The sequence below is a fragment of the Mustela putorius genome, unplaced genomic scaffold (genome assembly GCF_011764305.1).
Source record: "Mustela putorius furo isolate JIRA1106 unplaced genomic scaffold, ASM1176430v1.1 tig00003898_pilon_pilon_pilon, whole genome shotgun sequence".
NCBI lineage: Eukaryota > Metazoa > Chordata > Mammalia > Carnivora > Mustelidae > Mustela > Mustela putorius.
The window spans coordinates 21,510,076-21,527,504 of NW_025422047.1; the positions used below are offsets into that span (position 1 = coordinate 21,510,076).

Below are 17,429 nucleotides of genomic sequence, written 5' to 3' on the forward strand. Positions count from 1 at the left end.
AGGAGTCTACTCGAGATTCACCCTCTCCCTCATCCTCTGCCCCGCTCCCTGCTCACACGCACCATTTTTCTCTCTCTCTTTCTCTCCCTCTCTCTCTCAAAAATAAATAAATAAATCTTAAAAAAAAAAAAAAATATCTGCGTCTACCCTAGTGCCAGAAGTCCTGGATTCTTGGGCTCAACCTGGAGCATCTGCTTCCTCCCACTTCACCCTGGCCTCAGCAACCCACCCCCGGGGCCTTCCCCTTGTTCTACCCCTCCGTGGTGTTCCCACTCCAACTCCATGCTCTACCTGCTGCTTTCCCTCTGCACTAAGCTCAGGAGTCCGCCTGGCCTCCCGTGCCACTCGACCCACACCGCCCTCTGCTGGCCGAGGGCAGCACTTGCACTGCCTTTCAGGGGCTTTGTCGCCATCTCTACTCACCTTCACTTTTCACACTCCTTGGCCCTCCACTCCAAGACCCGCCCAGATCTCCACCGCTTCACCTGGACTCCCAGGTGGACCCACCCCCACCTGGTGCCCTCTGTCTAGCTTCAGAATGGCTTCCACTTCCCACACTTCCGATGATTTGGCACCCTGACTAAATGTTCTGGATTTTCCAAGGCCACACTGATTCTAACTATTCTGCCCTATGGTCAGATCATTTGGCTCAATTTTTGGATCAGAAATAGAGTCAATGGAGATATATTGCACCTGGATATCATTTATGTAATCGGTGCCACATGCACAGGATACAAAATTCAAAAGGCATCAAAGAAGATTGAGTGGAAATGAAGTCTCTTCTCAGCCCTGGTCTCCAGGCCCACAGGCCCCCAGCTCCCCTCCTCAGACACTGTGATTGCAGGCAGTTTCTCACCCTTCCAAAGAACCCACAGATCTCTGACCTGGATGGGACCGGCTATATTTCAGCAACAGCATTGGCAATTTCTTAATCATTTATAAATTTAAAATTATTTAAAGAAAGAAATTAGAAAGCTCAGCTTCAATCCCACTCCCTAAATGAATTCATGTCATTTCTCTAAACTGCATTTTTAATTTTTATCTAGATGCACACAGTTTTTTATTGTTTAATCATGGTAATGTGAGAAGTTTAGATCTACTCCCATTACTAATTTCAAACACACATTTCATTTTCATTATTTTTAATGGCTTACGTAATATTCATTTGGACTAAACCCCAGTTATTGGGTTTTTATTTGAAGTGTTAACAGTTATAAATAATAGGGGCGCCTGGCTGCAGGCTCAGTTGTTAAGCATCTGCCTTCGGCTTTGGTCATGATCCCAGCATCCTGGGATCAAGCCCCACATCGGGCTCCCTGCTCAGCGGGAAGCCTGCTTCTCTCCTTCTCCCACTCCCCCTGCTTGGGTTCCCTCTTTCGCTGTGTCACTCTGTCATATAAATAAATAAAATCTTTTTAAAAATTATAAATAATATCAGTATAGTCACCTATAACTTTCCTCTTTGAATGATTGCTTTAGGATAAGTTCCCAGAGTGGTAGTATGGAGTGTAAGGGATACTTCCTGCCACATTTAGCCAAATAGCTCTTAGAAAGGTGACAGAAGTTTGCAATGCCTCATATAGAAATGAGGATACATCTTACTTTCATTCCATAAAATACAATAATTATGGTTATCTTTGTTGATAAACACTTCCTGATACTATTCTCACTTACATATTTTTGTAGGAGAAAACTCAGGTCAACGCCAACAATTTAGGTTTCTATGTTTCATGTAGACTTCTGCTAGAAGCAGTCCTCAGAGCTAATTGGAAAAAGTCGACTGGTTGGCTTTCTAAGACCTTAGGAAGGTTTTTGTGGCGTCCCACATGGAGGGCAGTTTGGCAAGGTCATGAGTGAGTGGGCACATTCTCATTCTCTCTCCCTCTCTCTCTCCCTCTCCCCATCCTTCAACGTATTGTTCTATACCCACCAAGCTCTTTTTATGTTATTAGAAAGGGCAAAAGTCTTTCCAATTTACATTCTTTTAAAAGTGATCTCTTTTTGAGGGATGTTTGGGTGGCTCATTGGTTAGCCTCTGCCTTTGGCTCAGGTCATGATCTCAGGGTCCTGGGATGGAGCCCCATGTCAGGCTCTCTGTTCGGCGGGGAGCCTGCTTCCCCCCCGACCCCCGCCTAGTTGTGATCTGTGTGTGTGTGTGTCAAATAAATAAATAAAATCTTTAAAAAAAAATAAGTGATCTCTTTTTGAATGTCAATGCAGATATATTTTCCTTAGTGTGTAAAATGTGTTTAAGACCCTTCCACTTTGGAGAGTGAAACTTGGACCTGGACTCTGCACTCACTAGTTATTTCTCTTGGACAAATCACGCAGCCTATTAGAGGCTAGTTTTTATCAGTAAAATGAGAGAATATCTGTCCACCTCACATAGTTGTTGTGAAGGGCAAATGAGAAGACGCAGGAGCGTGAGAACTGTGTTGTAAATAGCAAGTCATTCTTGAAATGTTCTAAGGACTGTATGAGACCATATGATTCTTCTCATTTCAAACCTCATTTCTTATTGGTTCTGGGGAAAATGTTATTGCATCTTTAACTATTGACTTAGTGCCCTTTATTTTTGTCTGCTAGCCGAGGAAGTCTAACTATGCAGAAATTGCGATGCTGAGCTCTGTCCACTGCAAATGTTTCATTTCTTAGTTTAGTTTCTTAAAATTCTGGATATATTGCTCAAGGGGTTTTTTTTTTGTGTGTGTGTGTTTTTAACCAATTTAAGTGCAATTTCTGCTTTGTGCAGCCGAAACAACACTCTCAGTTTGTCTTTTGCAATGATCATTACCTTCATTCTTTTTAATTCTGACCTTCTCTCACTTGAGAGGATACGGTATCCCTCATTTCTTTGAAAAGAGACTCCAACCGTTTTCTGAATTCTGTGTGTGGCTCCCTGTGGGTGCTCTTTGTCAGGGTTAATTAAAACAAAGTTTTTTGTATGTTCTCTATTCTTTTTTGAGTGATGACACTTTTTCAGGGAGGCCACATTAATTTTTCCAGCTTAATGCATTCTCCCTTAAGTTACCCTAGTGACTAATATCTACTGTATTACTGGAAATTCTTTAGTAAAATTTCTGGTTGATCTTAATAGAATTTGTGATTAGAAGGTTGATTGGGTTTCCATTCACTCCACCATCTGCCTGGATAATTTCTCTACCCTGTCTGGTCTTTCTATCTTTTGGTTCAATAGTCTGGAAAGAACCCAAGGACCAAAGATGGAATTAGAAATGGAGAACTGGGGCGCCTGGGTGGCTCAGTGGGTTAAGCTGCTGCCTTCGGCTCAGGTCATGATCCCAGGGTCCTGGGATCGAGCCCCGCATCGGGCTCTCTGCTCAGCAGGGAGCCTGCTTCCTCCCCTCTCTCTGCCTGCCTCTCTGCCTGCTTGTCATCTTTCTGTCAAATAAATAAATAAATAATCTTTAAAAAAAAAAAAACAAGAAAGAAAGAAATGGAGAACCAAACATTTTCAACAGAAAATTGGAAAATGCCTTTTTGTGCTTTGTTGCTGCTGTTAAGGTTCATGCTGGACCTAATAAAAGGTGATCAAGTATGGAGTACTGAAATAAAATCTTACCACAAACCCCTTAATAAGTAGATGTAGTAACTGCATTCCTAAAGTTTCTCAACCTTCCAGGCATTTTGCATGCAGCAGAGGCTATGTTGATTTCTCTAGATACAAATGAGGGAGATGCCAACTTATTTCCAAAGTCTTTTCCCAGCTCTGAATTTCTTCAACATTAAATAATATTTAACCTGTAGATTCGGGCACTCACTGATGTGACCAGAATTATCCCCACTTCCTGCTACCTCACCTTCAAAATGCCCACGTGTGTGTATGTGCACATGCGCGTGGGTACGCACATACACACGCACATACACACACCTACTCTGATTTCCTCGTTTGTAAATTTTTCGCATTAACTGTTATTAAACGTAAAATGAAACTGTGAAAATGACAGTGAGGGAACTGAAGAGAAAACTGGTTTCTCTGGAATCATGGAAGCTCTGCTCACCCAGATCTGCTCCAACACGTGAGGAGCCTAAAAGTAGAGCCCACAGGACAGCACCCACAGCCCTGTATGGGTGAGGCACCAAGTCTCCACCCGGTTTGGACTCTGAGGGGCAGCCCTGCGGCCCTCTGGTGGACACACTGTGGAATCGCAGCCTTCCAGCCTAAACAAGGGCACAGGAGCCCACCTGAGAAGAAAGCCCCTGGGGCTCTGCCGGAGGGACCTGAAACCCTAACCAAGGGCCTACCCACCCCCCATCCACCAGGTCCTTTCCTCAGAAATGGTGGTCTCGCGTCATTTTGAGGCACACTATCCTTGCAGCTGTTAGACTTGAGGCTCAAGAAAACTAGGCTGGATTTCAAACTAGGAGATATTGAAGGGCCTACATCTTTGTTAGTATTTTGGGTGATCCCCGCAAGAGAATTTTTTTTTTTTTAATTCAGGTGAGTCAGAATGAAGTTTCTGGCCCCAGGGCTCTTGTCTCTCTTTTGAACTTGGGTTACTCTTAGTTTACACAGGCCAAACTTGTGTCTCAAGAAGATACCTGTGGCAACTACTAGCAGGGAAGTGAGGAGTGGGATACTTCTGACGGCCTGTGAATGGGAGGGTATGGCTCCCTTAAACACTGATCCCCCAGTAATGAATGCTGTCCCTTTACCTAGTCATTCAGGTAAGCAACAAATATTTGTTATTCAGGACTATTTGCTCTCAGATCTCTTCCGTGTCCTCTCCAATCACTGTTCCCTGTTTACCCTCACCAATTGCCTGCCAGCTGCAATGGTCAATGGGATCCTCTAGCAACAGGTGAGAGGTTGGCAAGCAAGAGAAAACGGATTATGGGGAACCTGGGTGGCTCAGTGGGTTAAAGCCTGTGCCTACAGCTCAGGTCATGGTCTCAGGATGCTGGGATGGAGCCCCACATCCGGCTCTCTGCTTGGCGGGGAGCCTGCTTCCCTCTCTCTCTACCTGCCTCTCTGCCTGCTTGTGATCATAAATAAATGAATAAATAAAATCTTAAAAGGAAAAGAAAACAGGTTATTTTTTTTTTCCATCCCTCTCTCCGTATTTTGAGCATCATTTTCCTGCAGTGAGTCCAACTCCTCACCAGACAGCCCCTCACTGCAGGGGCCTGGGCCGTGCCTGCCATGGTAAAGCCTCAGCTTTTGATTCTTGGGACACCATCCCTCCTGTGCGTCCTTCAAGCCCTAAAGGTAGAAGCAGCTTCTTGTGGCTGCTAAGAGCTGGTTGTTTCTTCAGCCCATTCAGCGTCTCACCTCTATCCACTACCGGTGTGATCCATGCTGTTTTAAAGTCCCTCTTTGAAGTGCCCAGGATGATGGTGTTGAGTTGGGACTAGGGACATGACAGTGAGCAAGAGAGGCTCAGTTCCCCATCCCATGTTGCTCATAGTCGATTATGGAAAACAAATACGAAATAAACAATCTTAGTGTAAGTGTTTCAAAAGGGAATTCCATAGGAACATAAAGCAGAGAGGCCTGATCTAAAATATGAATAAATTTTGCAACTTCACAGGTGACACTAGAGACTCTAGGTAAGGGGAACCTGGGTGGCTCAGTCGTTAAGCATCTGCCTTTGGCTCAGGTCATGATCCTGGGGTCCTGGGATCGAGCCCCACATCAGACTCCCTGCTCAGTGGGAAGCCCGCTTCACCCTCTCCCACTCCCCCTGCTTGTGTTCCCTCTCTCGCTATCTCTCTCTCTGTCAAATAAATAAATAAAAATCTTTTGAAAAGAGAGAGAGAGAGACTCTAAGTAACTGGGTCTTTGCGCCAAGTTACAAGCGTGGCATGGCAAGTGTGAACACGGCCTCTCAGCCTGCCTGGCTCCAGCAGGAAAGAAAAGGAAGGGACTCTCGTGGAAGGGGAAAGTTGGAGCTTTCAAGCAGGATTCCGTTCATGGTTGCTACAGAGAAATAGGAATGGGGTTGTTCCGTCAGCCTGCAGTTATCTTGTCTGCCAACTAAGCTCTGCCTGGTCCGGCCAGAGAAGGAGCCGGAAACATGGAGGAATGTATCATCCATTCCCTCCCAACCTCCAAAAGCATGGGAGTCAGGTGATGCCCAGGCCAAGCCCACCTCCGAGAAAATGCTTTCCCGAACACTGAAGCTGCAACATGGCAGGATTTTCTAGGTGTCCTCCGAGCCCAGCCCTTCACAGTGAGAATGAGGACCAGTTCCTAGTCTGTCATGACAGGTTCCTGTTGTTGTCCTGTTGAGCTCCGGGCGTCCTTATCTTCTCTGTGTAGCCCATCAGTATTGATGAGTTCCAGATTCGCTCAATAACACCTCTACTCCTCTTGCCAAATCATGAAAGCTCTAAACTTAGAGATCAGATGAGGCAGACATACTTCCTTCACCTTGGCCTTTTAAATCAGTGTACAAGATCAAAAGTGTGTTTTTTGAATGGAGGTTTTCCAACTGCCTACTACAAATGAGAGTCATTACTCAAATGTTTGGCCATTCCAAGCCACCCTGCCTTGCAGAATTCCCTGATACAGAATGAGGGAGAGAACATGTTAGAGAGTCCTCTCCTCTTTCCAAGTTCACTGCCCAGTCTCGGTTCTTATTAGACCCTAGTACAGCTAATAACATTTCAACTCAACATACTACCACCCACAAGTCTCTGGTCTTGACTTTGAACTGCAGTTACTTAAAGTGTCAAAACTCATGACTTCCAGTGCCTGGATAGCTCATTGGGTTAAAGCCCCTGCCTTCAGCTCAGATCATGATCTCAGGGTTCTGGGATTGAGCCCCGCATAGGGCTGTCTGCTCAGCAGGGAGCCTGCTCTCTCTCTCTCTCTCTCTCTCTATGCCTGCCTTTCTGTCTACTTGTGATCTCTGTCAAATAAATAAATAAAATCTTCTTTAAAAAATTTTTTAATTAAAAAAAAAAACACTCATGACTCAAGAAGTCATGATGAGTAGGACACTTGGATGGCTCAGTCAGTTAAGCATCTTGCCTTGGGCTAAGGTCATAGTCCCAGGGTCCTGGAATCGAATCCTGCATCCAGCTTCCTGCTCAGTGAGGAACCTGCTTCTCTGTCTGTCTCCTCCCTCCACTTCCCCTGCTTGTGCTCTCTCACTCTCTCCCTCTGACAAATAAATAAAATCTTTAAAAAAAAAAAAAAGGTCTTGATGAGTCAGGCCAAGAAGAGGAGGGAGCCCAGGGTTGCTTGAGACTCTGGGCTCCATGAGAAAATGAAGCCCTAATGCCCTAAGGCATCTATTGTATGTAATAAATTAACCCACTTCGAGAATGGTACTAGCCTTGTACTATCCTTGGGAGAATTGAGAAAGGGTCACCCGAATAATATTCTAGAGACCTTAATTCTCTTCCAGAGACCCTGTTGAGTAAGGCTGGCCCAATAGCACAGAAGCTGGTTCCAGGAATACTTCTGCCACTCTCTTGAACCTCTCTAGTTCAAAGGGCTACACACAAATGATTACACGCCCAGCATTAGCACTAGTCTGGGAGGAATGTTTATTTTAAGAATATGGGTATAATAAAAGCATATCAAGAGAACCTGGAAAAGCAACCAAAGGAGTCCCCAAGAAGTCCACATTCTGGTCTCCTGATGGCCTTTTATCTTCCTTCTGCAGGTGTGAGACTCAGCAGATGCTTATCAACTTAACAAGGTGCCCATTCGATGAACCAAACCCATCCAATTTTAACAGAAAACGATCAAAAACAGACCTATTTTTATCTGACCTGATCACCTTTGCAGGGTCCATTTTCTGGAGAGATCTCCATAGGAATGCCTACTCCCAGCTACCCCCACAGAGTCTTGAGGGCAGGGAGGGGGACTAAGACACTGGAGTGAGGAGCAGGTGGGGCTTGGGCTTTGGAGGAAGCATTGTGTTATCTCCTTAGAGCCTCCAGAGCCCTGCTCCCTGGGGCCAGGGAGAGCTGGCGGGGGGGGGGGGGGGGGGGGGGGGGGGGGGGGGGGGGGGGGGGGGGGGTGGAGAGATGCAGTGGAAGGGTGGGAAAGAGGGGGCAGATGAATAACACTTAGTTTAGCACTTTTTTTTTTTTTTTTAGCAGTTGTTTTCTGGATGTTTCAATGACATGTCCTAGCCCCTCAGTTAGATTCTAAATTCCTAGAGTGCAAGGACTAAGTTCATGCTGTAAATCTTGAATCTCCTACAGTGTCCAGCACAGTGCTTTTCCTACAGATGCTTAATCAGTATGCTGTTGATTAATTAGAATCTGCGTTGGGGAAAAAATGTGTATCCTTGCAACAATTGCAGTATGAGGTTTATGTGAAAGTACTGTGTGAATATCACAAATCTTAAAATATTGTATACCTGGGCACTATGAGCCATCCCGCCCCACCAAGCCTCATAGGAGCCTTCCCACCCCACCCAAATGTCCAACAGAGATAGAATCCAGAGATAGCTAGGGTTCCTCACCACTGGAACTGAGCAGAGCTTCCCCCTGGAGACAGAGCCTAAAGGCTTCTTTCTCAATTTTCTAGAAACAGTACTCAGGGCAAAAGCTGAGGACAAAACTAACCCCCCCAACATCCGTCCCCCCATCCCCCGCTCCCCTCCCTGCACATATTCCACTGCTGCTCTGCTCCCTCAAGTCAAAGCTTTCTCTTGCCACACCCCCACATAAACACCTGCTTTAGGGCTGAATTCTATTCTCACCAATAGTCAGGAACCAACTTATACTGCCTCCCCCAGGGTTTGCAGCTCAGCTGGGCAGGGGTCTGGTGATCCTCTCTGGACTTGGAACCTGTGAGATCTGACTGTGCATTTCAGGACGGGCCTCGCAGGGTCCCGACCCTTAGCATGGCTCTCCCACTGGTCATCCTAGAACCTAGATAGTCAACACCTTATGGGGTAATATGATACTGACTCTCACAAGCCAAACTCACATGAAATTGATCTGGTCTCAAAAATCAATGGGGTAAGGGTGCCTGGGTGGCTCAGTGGGTTAAAGCCTCTGCCTTCTGCTCAGGTCATGATCCCAGGGTCCTGAAATCAAGCCCAGCATTGGGCTCTCTGCTCAGCAGGGGGCCTGCTTCCTCCTTTCTCTCTCTCTCTCTCTCTCTCTGCCTACTTGTGATCTCTGTCAAATAAATAAATAAAATCTTAAAAAAAAAACAAAACTTCTATTTATAAAAAAAAAATCAGTGGGGTAGATTTTGGGGGGAATGTTATCTCCCAGTGATGATAAAAGGTGTCAGTTGCAATCCATACCTGCTACCTGGAATAACAATCCAGTAGCAGTGGAATGAATGCAGAATCAGCGGGGGGACGTGGGGGGAGTTGACTGGTGCTGAAGGATCCTTCAACCAGACCTTGACCGTGCTAACAAGCACCCACCTCCCAGCATGCCTTTGGGGTGACCCAAATGGCCACATCCACCAGAAAACATGCTTCTTCCCTCAGACAATACTAGAAACCCTCTAAATTCTTAACTCACAGCTGTCTTCAGCCTAAACCTCATAAGCTGAGTTCTCCTTCCTTTTTCCCTAACTATTCCATTGACTTTTCAACATAGCTTAATTCTTTACTAAATATGGACCCCATCTTGCATCATGTATGGACAAATAAGGATCTTCACCTGACACCATGATGGCAGGGGTCCCAAGGCTTTTCTGGGAAGATGGGTGTCTCGCCCTGTCTTTGCACAGCCTTCCAGATTTCATCTCCACTGTATTGGGGAGCTATTCTTTTCTCTCCATGCATGGCCTCCAGTGACTTTGACAGCCAGGTCTACCCTGGGATCTCTACTGATCTGACCGACAGAAACTCATCTGACCCCTTTGCTCGGTCTGATAGGCTGTTGGTGAGTATTGTGATAGGTCATCTTCCCTTCCTTTGAGGGTGCTGCATTTATCCCCTCAGAGGGTAATGCAGAGCGATTCTGAACACCCCACCTGTCTCCAGCAAAGGCCTGAGCTCTGGGATGACTATCCTGCCCTGCAGTCAGGCATGCCCTCTGGCTCTGTTCCAAGGCAAAGTTGGTCTTCCTATTTCTGCCAGTTTTCAAAAAATTAACACTCAACCATCATGACCTTTATACCATATTTACCAACCTTAGCATAGGGAAATCTGGACTTTGAAAGCTATTCGGCAGGCTTGACTGCCCAAAGAAGTTCAAAGAACAGCCTAGCCAATTGTGTCAAAGTTGATGGTGTTCTCTAGACCCATGACTAATACATTTTTATTCAATATATTTTAAGTCGCTGTACTCAAAAGGCAATAAGACCTGAAAATGATATGCCATTCTGATCCTGGAGCACCCAGGAAACTTTCCAGCTCAGTGAACTATACACAAATAGAGACAGCTTAATATGCTATAGGATAGTGGCTTTCAACCCTTTTAGCTCCCCAGTAAGAAATGCAAGTTAAACAGCAACCCAATATACAGACATACGCATGCACACACACACACAAACACACACACGCACTTACACACCTCTACATAATGGAACAATTCTTTCTTAAAATAGTACTGTCTTAGGGACGCCTGCATTTGGCTCAGGTCGTGATCCCAGGGTCCTGGGATCAAGTCCCACATCCTGCTTCTCCCTCTGCCCTGCTCTGCCTGTTCTGTCTGCAGCTCTCCACACTTCTGCTCTCTCTCTGACAAATAAATAAAAATATTTAAAAAAAAAATTTTTTTTAACTGTACTGTCTTAGAGAAAGATACATGTGAAAGAGATTTATTAAGAAATATTTTCAGGGAAAAGAGTTAGAGGAGATGAGGAGGCTAGGTTGCATAAGGTACAGTAATCCAGCCCAAGTCACATAGAGGGTACTCTGGACTCGGGGGAGGCAGGGATACTGTGGGTCACACCTCAAAGGCATCTCGGTGAGAAGACAAAAAGAGTTAGAGTATGTACATCTCATCCCCAAAGGTCTTTGGGTGAGTGCTGTGGAAGGAGGGAAGGGACATTCCTAGGGCCCCTGCTCTCCCATACCTTCCAACAACATGCTGACTTTGGGGAAAGGTCAGGCACTGGATTTCCCCTGCCATGCACAGAAGTACAGGGATCCCAGGTGACATACGCAGAGCAGAGACTGCTACATTTTCTACTCTGGTTTTTCATTGCTGTCTTTTGGTTTTTATTTGCTGGCCGTGAATTTAAATATCAGCACAGCCACTTATGATCTGTTATTTAACCTGCTTCAGGCTCTTCTTCGTTCTTAAAATGAGAATAATAATTATCAACTTTGCTCGTTGGGGTGAAACTCAGATTCGACATAGATATCCCTAGCAAATAGTAGGCAATCAATGTGTAGCGATTATGGTTGAGAAATGTATCCTCAAAGTGATTCAAAAGAGTAGTACAGAAATTTTGTGTGCTCTTGACTGTATTCAAGACAGGCATGCATAAAAACCCAAGTGGTAGAGTATGGGTGCCTTTGCAGATATACAACAGGCATCTGCACAAAGATTCACCACCTCCTGCCTCCACATCTTTGTTTTTTGTTCCCTTTGACTAATGAAGTTCATTTGAGCTCCATCTTAAATGTCTCTCTTTCATAAAGCTTTTCCAGACCACCTGAACTAAAAATACCCTCTCCCTCCTTTGAATTGCCATGCCATTCTACTTGAAATTATTCTATGGCAGTTTTTCCACTTTCTTTTTTCCTCTCTGCAATAGCTATTAAAATCCTGACTTGGGAACAGATAGACAAACCAATGGAATGAAATAAAATCCATAAATAGGCTCAAATACATATGGGAATAATAAAGAAATCAAGGCATGGGGGGGAAACTCCAACAGGGCTGAGATAACTGGCTAACCATTGGGGGGAAAAGTTAACATGGATCTCTATCTCACTTCTCATACAAAAACAAATATCAGATGACCCAAAGATTTAAACATACACACAAATACTGAGTAACTATGTTACTCATGAACACATGAGTGAATTTCTTTATACTCCCAGAGTAAGAAAGGCCTTTCAGAACATGACATAAAACTCAGAAGCCATAAGAGAAAAGAGAAAAAAATTTGATTCCACAAAAATTTAAAATATCTACATGACATTAAAAAGACATAAATTCAAAAGCCAAACTGAGAAAAATATTTGCAACTCATGACAATCAGACAGTTCATGTCCTTCCATAAAGAGTTTATAAGAACAGATGAGAAAACAGAGTAAACAACCCAATAAAAGTGGACAAAGGACATGAATAAGCAGTTTATGAAACAAGAAATACAAATACCTGTAAACATATGAAAAGATATTCAATCACCTTAACAAAGAAATGTAAATTTAAAAAAAAAAAAAACACTTTCACCCAGGTTGGCAAAAAATAAGATGTTTGGTGAAACTACACGCCAGGAGGGCTGTGAGGAGCTGGGTGCCATCACACTGAATTGCCCTTTAGGAAGGTTCCCAGAGACCAGAGAAGGGCAAGCTTTTCTGGAGGGCAACTGACAATTTCTACCAAATGCCAAAAGTGCATAACTTTGGCTAAATGACTCAACTGTTGACGTGGGTGCAGTATGAGTTCTAGCTATGTGTACAAAGAACGCTATTGCGACATCACCTATATTTGAGGAAAGACAAAAATAATTAAAAACAATAGGGGACTGACAAATGAGAGTCCATCCAGATAATAAGAGAAGGAACAAGAACAAAGTAGGTTGGTATGGCCCTGCTAGTCAAAGATGTCCAAGAAATACCAAACAGGTTGAGCACAGCATGCACACACACACACAAACACACAAAACAACAAACACACACAAATGAATGCACATAAAAAAGGAACACTGACAAGAGCCTTTGCTCTAGATAACTGTACTAGATCATTGCATCGCTGTCACTGTCCCAGTCTTGGTACTATATTACAGATGTCACCTCTGTAAGGTGTCCTCATTGGGTGAGGTTGAAGAAAGCATACACTGGGACACTAGATACTATTTTGGAGTCTATTGTTGTTTCAAAATTAAAAGGTTTGGGGTATTTTTTTTAAGGCATAGAATGTATGTATCGTGTGATTCTCAGGTTTTTTAAGAAGTATCAAAAGGTAAGAACAATCCCTATGTCACTACGTTCAAAATGAGTGGGTATAGCACATGCAATCAGAAGGACAAACACACCCATCCCCTTCACTCCCAAAGGTTTGCTTGGGAAAAAAGGATAATAAATGCTTAAACTACCCCCATTTCCTATACGAAGATTAAAAGGAGTGCAGTTTTGCTCAAGAATTTGATCTGGCCCAACAAAGGAGAAAGCCCTCAAAAGTAGACTGCTCTGTCCTTTGGCAAGGCTCGTGACGGGTCTTATTCACTTCTTCCCACAGGCCTCTTACACTGTTCTAAAAGCAAGGTAAATGAACTGAAACTGCTTTGCATAATAATGTCAAATGTCATCTCCAGAGAGGACAGGCTGGCACTGCCAGGGACACAGTTCTGTTTCTTAATGTAGCCTTGAGTGGCATTGTCCCTAAGAATGGCGGTTGGTTCTTGGAAGAGTTTGTGTGTGTGTGTGTGTGTGTGTGTCTATGTGTGTGTTCAGTTCCTCATAGGAAAATGGAATACCTCAGTAGAGGCAAGGAGACATTTTTTCGTCTCATCCTACCAGTGAGATCTCACGGGAAACACAATGAGTTCCAGAACAGGACTTGAACTATCGTTCTGGCCAGAACCAGCCAAAGCCCACCTTGCAATTTTCTACCAATGCCCCCTACCCAATAAGTCAAACTGGCAGGAATTAATAGCTTCAGGAGACTCCTGCTTCAGAGTACTCTGATGTTCTGATTCCAGGACAAGGACAGATCCTCTGGGAGAAAAACCCTTGTTGTTGCACTGGAAAGATTCTAAAGACAATATTAACTGTATTTCAAGGCTATACACCTTTAACCCACTGACCTGGGCCCTCTAGTTGATAACTTGACTTCTTTGAGGTGTCAACACAATACTGACTCTGGGGAAATAAGAAACCAGATATTCTAAGAAGATCAAGCTTGACCACACTAGAAACTAGCCTCCACTGATGCTAGCAAGTCTGTCCAAGATCATATCAAGAATAGTTAACTGCTGTTAATTATTCAGGGACTGCTTCCCCTGAGTGTGGACCCTCACCTGCTTCCCCTTTAAAAACCCCCTGCTTGGTCCAGGACTTTGAAGATGGTCCACCATCTTCCCAGGTTACCCACTTCATAAAGAAAGGAACCTTTCTTTCCCAACCCACACTTGTCTCTAAGAAACAATTGGCTTTCGAATGTCAAGCAGCCAACCTTGGGTTTTGGTAACAAAAGAGGCTGCCAGCAAGTCCTCAACAAAGCAAATGCCTGGTTGGAGTCAGGAATCAGAAGGGTTGGGGGAGGGGGATAACACCTGCAAAAGGAGAGGGAGGAAGCAGGACTAAGCAGGAGGAACTGTTGGACCTGAGGCAGATCCAACAAAAAGGCCAGCCCAACAGGAAGCTCTAAAGCAAAGATGGCGTGTTAGAGGAGCTGCGTGTTGGGCAGAAAAGGGAAGGTCCTTGTTCCGCTATTGTGCTCAGTCAATGGCTGCTGTCAGCCTGAGAAGGAGTTAACTGTCCGCTGAAGGCTGGCAGCTAATCAGGCTCCCAGCAGCCAGCTCGAGTCCTTTCTAGAAGGAGAATCTGAGCTGTTTTCTGCATCTCCACGTCTGCATCTCACAAGGACTTTACTTTTAATTAGTTGCCTATGTTAAAAAATCAAAGAGTTCATATTAAAATCCAGATTTCTACCTTCTGTTTAAAAAATCCTAAGATCTGGGAGCCTGGGTGGCTCAGATGGTTAAGTGTCTGCCTTGGGCTCAGGTCATGATCCAGGGGTCCTGGTATCAAGTCCCGTATCAGGTCCCTGCTCAGTGGGGAGCCTGCTTCTCCCTCTGCCTCTCTCTCTCTCTCTCTCTCTCTCTCATGAATAAATAAATAAATAAAAGCTTTTAAAAAAAATCCTAAGATCTGGCATCACGGTGCTGGTATCTTCGATGGAAAACACGAGCAAAAGTGAATACACATCAAGCATGCAGGCTGGATCAGCAGGACCCAGCAATCTCCACAAACTCCCAGCCACCAAGGCCACACTGTGTTGACATTCTTAATGAGCTTCGGACATCAACCAAGTAAAGCATTCTATGTACTATGCAAAAGAGGGTAGGACGACAGGTAAATTCACTTTAGAAAAATAAATCTATCAGAACTGGTCATCCCTTTTCTGAGGTAATTTGATCATAGTCATCAACTGGAAACATTTGACCCAGGGTACAAATGTATTTGCACCAAACACAAAAAATACATACTTCCAAGCTTGTACACTGTAGCATTGTCTGAAATAGCAAAATGAAGCAAAAAGGAAGTGAGTTAAATGTTCATCAGTAGGAGAAAGGCTAAATAAATTATGGAATATCCACACAATAGAATACTGTACAGCTATTTTGAAAAGGGAGAGAGAGAATAAAGTAGATCTATTATGTACTATTCAGAACATTCTCTAAGAATGTATTTTAAGAAATGAAAGAAATAAAGGAAAAGAAGAGAGAAAGAAAAGAAGCAAGCAGTTTGAAGGACAGTATGCATAGTGTTCTTCCATTCATAGGAAACATTTTTAAGGGGAAAATGCATGTAAAGCCTAGGAAACTTCTAGAAGGATACACCAGACCAGAAGCTATATGGGGAGCAGGTAGAAGCAACATAGGAAAGAGTTACTTTTTTACTTTTCACTTTAAAACCTTCCATCTCTTTTTAAAATCATGAACATGTGTTATTTGTATAATTTAAAGACCAGCTATTTAATGATTAAAACAACAATGCTGAAAGTAAAATTCCAATCTAAAGAAAATTAATTTCCATGAAAACTCTCATTCCCCAACAACGTCAGAAAACGAAGCATAGCTATTCAACGTACACAGCAGGTCAGATTGTCATGACTCGCTATGATTTCACATTGTGGGGATAAAAATGCCTCACCAGGTTAGAAATATGCAATAAAACTTATAAAAAGCACCAAACACTTGCCACACTTAATAAGTGGGCATTCAGTAAAGTCACTGTTATTCCCCAGCCCTCCCCTGCTGCCTAGTCCTGACCTGTGTCAATGACCAGTCTAGGATGATTATTGCAAAATGCAAGATTTGTATTCCACCCCAGGTGAACAGTCACCCCTCAAGGAAGATGGGAGCGTCTCCCCAACAACAAAGGCATTTCCTCAGCTCTGCAAATGGTACTATCTCCCTACATACAAGAGCAATCCCATTGCCTATTAATGTTTCCCATTCCCAAAAGACTCCAACATACCCCTGTATTTCCCTCAAAGATTTCCTACTCCCCCCCTCCACTCCCAGTCTCCAACAAACCAACTTGATGAAGAGTAGTAGCTCAAGACTCGCACACCTCTTGCCTTCCCTCTTCCTTTTCCTGTCCACAGATCTCCTCCCTGATGTTCCCTGTGCTCTCCCCAAAGAAATGGCACTGGAGACCCAATATCAACCCTACCCAGACCCTACCCATCACAAGGCCATGTGATGTTCACTAAGCTCCCAGGCCAGAATTTTCTTTTTTGAGAACCCTCTGCTCTTTGAGGTGTAGGCTCCCTCTCCCTCCCCCAACTTCAGCTGCTGGATCTGGCTGCCCACCTCTGGGCAGGAGACAAAGAGAATCAGATCTGCCCTGGAGGCCTGTCTCTGTGAACCCAGAGCCCTGAGAACCCGAGCTCCCATCCTCCTCCATACTCTCCCCACAGGTCCACAGGTGCAGAGCACTGGGAAGGGTTTCCACAGTGCATTAGCTCTGAAGAGGGGAGGAGGAAGAGGAGTGTCATGCTATCCAGCCTCTGTTGTCAATAATTCACGAGGTTCAGACTGAGGGGCACCAGTCAGAGTCAGTTTTCCCCAGACATGGGGAAAATTAGACTCAAGCTCTCTTATCTCATCAGGATGTGCTAAGTACCAAAGCTGAGTACCACAGCTGCAGCTCCTCGGCTGACGAATATACTATAAATCCAGTGCTTGCCTGATGGATCACTTGCTACCCAGACTTCCCCTTTCGAACACTGAAATCCCTTTTTAGCTGCTCTGCAGAACTACACATATACTAAATGAATCTCTAGCAAGTATGAATTCTATTAAACAGCAATTCCCAGAACTGAATTGCACAGACCAGGATTCTCTCTCTTCTAACTGTAAGGACTGACAGAGTTAGTTGCCAGACTGGTGATTTCACCAACTAACAACACTTTTCTCAACCTACCCATCTGCTTTCATCATCTTGTCTTAACAAAAAGACTAACACCAAGAAAAGAAAAGGAAAAAAGGAAAAGAAAAAGGAGCAAAAGCATATCCCTGAATGAGGAACTGTCAAGTTAAATAAGCTTAGTTTTATGAAACTCACTATATTGTCTTTCTCTGTCTCAGTTTGTCTACAACGAGTGCAAACTTTGCCAGAGATCAGCAC

At 44.2% G+C, this 17,429-nt stretch overlaps 1 long non-coding RNA gene across 1 annotated transcript in view; it reads right to left on the bottom strand.

The window, feature by feature from the left end:
• The window catches only part of LOC101670020, a 180,132-nt gene that overhangs the window by 161,229 nt on the left and 1,474 nt on the right, over positions 1-17,429 (bottom strand). The gene's annotated exons all lie outside the window — the stretch shown is intronic.